This window comes from Oratosquilla oratoria, unplaced genomic scaffold, assembly GCF_046742065.1.
Source record: "Oratosquilla oratoria isolate Oo_2021 unplaced genomic scaffold, ASM4674206v1 SCAFFOLD269, whole genome shotgun sequence".
NCBI lineage: Eukaryota > Metazoa > Arthropoda > Malacostraca > Stomatopoda > Squillidae > Oratosquilla > Oratosquilla oratoria.
Genome location: NW_027467620.1, coordinates 20,001 through 24,219, shown reverse-complemented (window position 1 = coordinate 24,219; position 4,219 = coordinate 20,001).

The following is a 4,219-nucleotide window of genomic DNA, read 5'->3' as shown; positions in this document are numbered from 1 at the left end:
TGCCTGTGAAGCTCGATCTCTGGAGCTCGGCCTCGGGAGGTCGGACTCGGAAAATCTCCTGAGCTTGGCCTCGTGATCTCGGCCTCATGAGCTCGGCCTCGGCTTCTGGAGCTCAGCCTTTGGAGCTCAGCCTGTAGAGCTTGGCCTGTGGAGCTCGGCCTTTGGAGTTCGGCCTGTGGAGCTCGGCCTGTGGAGCTCGGCCTCTGGAGCTCGGCATGTTGAGCTCGGCCTGTGCAGCCCTGCTTCGGGAGCTCGGCCTCTTGAGCTCGGCCTCTTGAGCTCGGCCTCTGGAGCTCGTCCTTTGGAGCTCGGCCTGTAGAGCTCGGCCTGTAGAGCTCGGCCTGTAGAGCTCGGCCTGTAGAGCTCGGCCTGTAGAGCTCGGCCTGTGGAGCTCGGCCTTTGGAGCTCGGCCTGTGGAGCTCGGCCTGTGGAGCTCGGTCTGTGGAGCTCGGTCGCTGGAGCTCGGCCTCTGGAGCTCGGTCTCTGGAGCTCGGCATCTGGAGCTCGGCCTGTGGATTTCGGACTATGGAGCTCGGCCTCGGGAGCTCGGCCTGGTGAGTTCGACCTCGGGAACTCGGCCTCGGGAGCTCTGCCTCGGGAGCTGGGCCTGTGGAGCTCGGCCTCTGTAGCTCGGCCTCGGGAGCTCGGCCTCGGGAGATCGGGCTAGGGAGTTTGGCCTGTGGAGCTTTGCCTCGGGAGCTCAGCCTGTGGAGCTTGGCCTCTGGAGCTCGGCTTTGGGAGCTCGGAATCTCGAGCTCGACCTATGGAGCTCGGCCTTTGGCGCTCGGCCTGTGGAGCTCTGCCTGTGGAGCTCGGCCTCGTGAGCTCATACTCTGGAGCTCGGCCTCGGGAGCTCGGCCTGTGGAGTTCGGCCTGTGGAGCTCGGACTGTGGAGCTCGGCCTCGGGAGCTCGGCCTGGTGAGTTCGACCTCGGGAGCTCGGTTTCGGGAGCTTGGCCTCGGGAGCTCTGTCTCGGGAGCTCGACCTCTGGAGCTCGGCCTCTGTAGCTCGGCCTGTGGAGCTCGGCCTCGGGAGCTCGGCCTCGCTAGATCGGGCTCGGGAGCTCGGCCTGTGGAGCTTGGCCTCGGGAGCTCGGCCTGTGGAGCTTGGCCTCTTGAGCTCGGCTTTGGGAGCTAGGAATCTGTAGCTCGGCTTATAGAGCTCGGCCTTTGGCGCTCGGCCTATGGAGCTCAGCCTGTGGAGCTCGGCCTCGTAAGCTCATACTCTGGAGCTTGGACTCTGTTGCTCGGCCTGTGGAGCTCGGCACGTGGAGCTTGGCCTCAAGAGCTCGGCCTATGGAGCTCGGCCTCTGGAGTTCGGCCTATGGAGCTCGGCCTGAGGAGCTCGGCCTATGGAGCTCGGCCTCTGGAGCTTGTTCTCGGTAGCTCGGCCTCTGGAGCTCGGCCTCAGGAGCTCGGCCTCGGGGGCTCGCCCTTTTGAGCTCGGCCTGTGGAGCTCGGCCTCGGGAGCTCGGCCTGTGAAGCTCAACCTTTGGAGCTCGGCCTGTGGAGTTGGGCCTTTGAGGCTCGACCTCGGGAGCTTGGCCTCGGGAGCTCGGCCCCTGGACTTCGGCCTCGGGAATTCGACCTCGGGAACTCGGCCTGTGGAGCTAGGCCTGTGGAGTTCGGCCTGTGGAGCTCGGCCTGTGGAGCTCGGCCTCTGGAGGTCGGCCTGTGGAGCTTGGCCTGTGGAGCTCAGTCTTTGAAGCTCAGTCTCAGGAGCTCGGTCTATGGTGTTCGGCCTCTGGAGCTAGGCCTCGGGAGCTCGGGCTCTGTAGCTCGGCCTGTGGAGCTCGGCCTGTGGAGCTCGGCCTCTGTAGCTCTTTCTGGGGAGCTCGGCCTGTAGAGCTCGGCCCGTGGAGGTCGGCCTTTGAAGGTCGGCCTCGGGAGCTCTTCCTTGGGAGCTCGGCCTTTGGAGCTCGGCCTGTGGAGCTCGGCCTCTATATCTCGGCCTGTGGCGCTCGGCCTGTGGAGCTCGGCCTTTCAAGCTCGGTCTCGGGAGCTCGGCCTGTGGAGCTCGGCCTCTGTAGTTCGGTCTCGGGAGCTCGGCCTCTGGAGCTCGGCCTCTGTAGCTCGTCCTCGGGAGCTCGGCCTATTGAGCTAGGCCTGTGGAGCTCGGTCTAGGGAGCTCGGCCTCTGGAGCTCATCCTCGGGAGCTCGGCCTGTGGAGCTCGGCCTCGGGAGATTGGCCTTTGGAGGTCGGCCTTTGGAGCTCGGCCTGTGGAGCTCGGCCTGTGGAGCTCGGCTTCTGTAGCTCGGCCTCTGGAGCTCGGCCTCGGGAGCTCGGCCTTGGTAGCTCGGCCTTGGTAGCTCGGCCTCGGGAAATCGGCCTCAGGAGCTCGGCCTCAGGAGCTCGGCCTCTGGAGCTCGGCCTCGGGACTCGGCCTGTGGAGCTCGGCCTCTGTAGCTCGGCCTCTGGAGCTCGGCCTCTAGAGCTCGGCCTCCGGAGCTCGGCCAGTGGAGCTAAACCTCTGGAACTTGGCAGTGGCTGAGCACTAGAAGTTGGTACTGAGTGTTAAAAGGTTAGATTTGTACATTTATTTTTTTTTTTTTTGTAATCTTACTCGGAATTCAAATTGATCACTTTACTTCAGGAAGGACATTTCTACGTTGAATAGAATCGTTTGATGGGAGCTAGAAAATAACAGAATGAAGATGTAATTGATATACATTCAATTCTCTAAGGGAAAGTTTTCTTTTAAATTAAGTCTTTAATTAAAGACAAAAATAATCGTAATATGAAAATCGTCGAAGAACAGGTTAATCTCGTCTATGTCACATTGTCAGATTGGAAGAAATACAACGGCGAGCCACAAAACTGATTCCAAATACAAAAAATAAATCTTACGAAAATCGATTGAAGCATATGAATATGTTTTCCCTAAAAGAGCGTAGACTCAGAGGTGACTTAATAAAGGTCTTTAAGATTCTGAAAGGAATTGAAAATGTCAAAAGTGACAAAATTTTCACACTGAATGAGAATCCGATAAGAAACAACGGTCTCAAACTGTCAGGAAATAGATTTAATTTGGAAGTAGGAAGAAACAACTTTGCCAACCTTGTGGTTAATGAATGGAATAAACTTCCTGCAGAGGCAGTGCAATGTAGTTCAGTTCGAAGCTTTAAGAACCGTTTAGATAAACACCTAAGCAAGATGCTGTAATCACTGACATCTATTTTATATTATTTGTTTATTTGTTTGTTATTATTTGTTTGTTTATTATTATTTGCTTGATTATCATTTATCAGTTATCTGTTAATTTATTATTATTTACTATTTACCTGTTTGTTTACTAGTTAACTACACCTGTGTATTTATTTACTTTATTTATTATTTTTTATATCATTACAATTTTTATTTATTTATTTATTTATTTATCATTATAATAATTTTTTTCGCACCCGACCTAGTTATGGACCAAAAGGTCTCCTGTCGGCATGGTCCTCCTTTGTAATCTCATGTCTTTAGGAACACCATTCATTTAAGGGGGGGCCACCCAGGTGAATTTTTCACGAATATTTTTAAAATTTCACTTTTCACTTTTATCGGCTCAAGATGTCAGTCCTACCCGAAACTATCACTTGGTTAAGTTTTTTTCTGAAAAATATTTTTTTCCCCCCCTCAGATGCCATTTTTAAATGACCCGGGGTGTTACGTCATACCCTGACGCGTGCGCTAGAAAATGAGGTATCATTCAATGCTTATAACTATGTAAAACTATCATTAAAATAATTTTTTCTTTATATAAATTTCGACAAATGGCATATCTTCCCCACATGCGTGTGGTAAATCCTAGCACCTCACGTCCAGTACATACGGAGACATTACAGATAACGCAATGCTGCGTTCCTGCAATATTTCTTTTATATTCGTCTTGCAAGATGACTTACAAACGTAAGCTTACGTTATCGAGGATATCCAACTTCAAGAAGAGTAAAGGGCATCAAGACTCTTCTGATCAAGGAGAAATTAGCGAAGAAATTAGCAGAGATGAAGAGGAGAGAGCGTGTTATCGCCGTCCGGCTTATCACCTCCTCCTCCGACACCACTCCCACCCACGCCACAACAGCAGTCACCCCCCCTTTCTCTTCATTCTCCAAGTCAAGAATATATACACAATCATATGTGAAAATTTCATGGCAATCAGATGAATACACATGGCAGGAAAAGGAAAAAACAAAAACAAAAAATTTAGAAGCCGATATCTCGAAATGTTGTT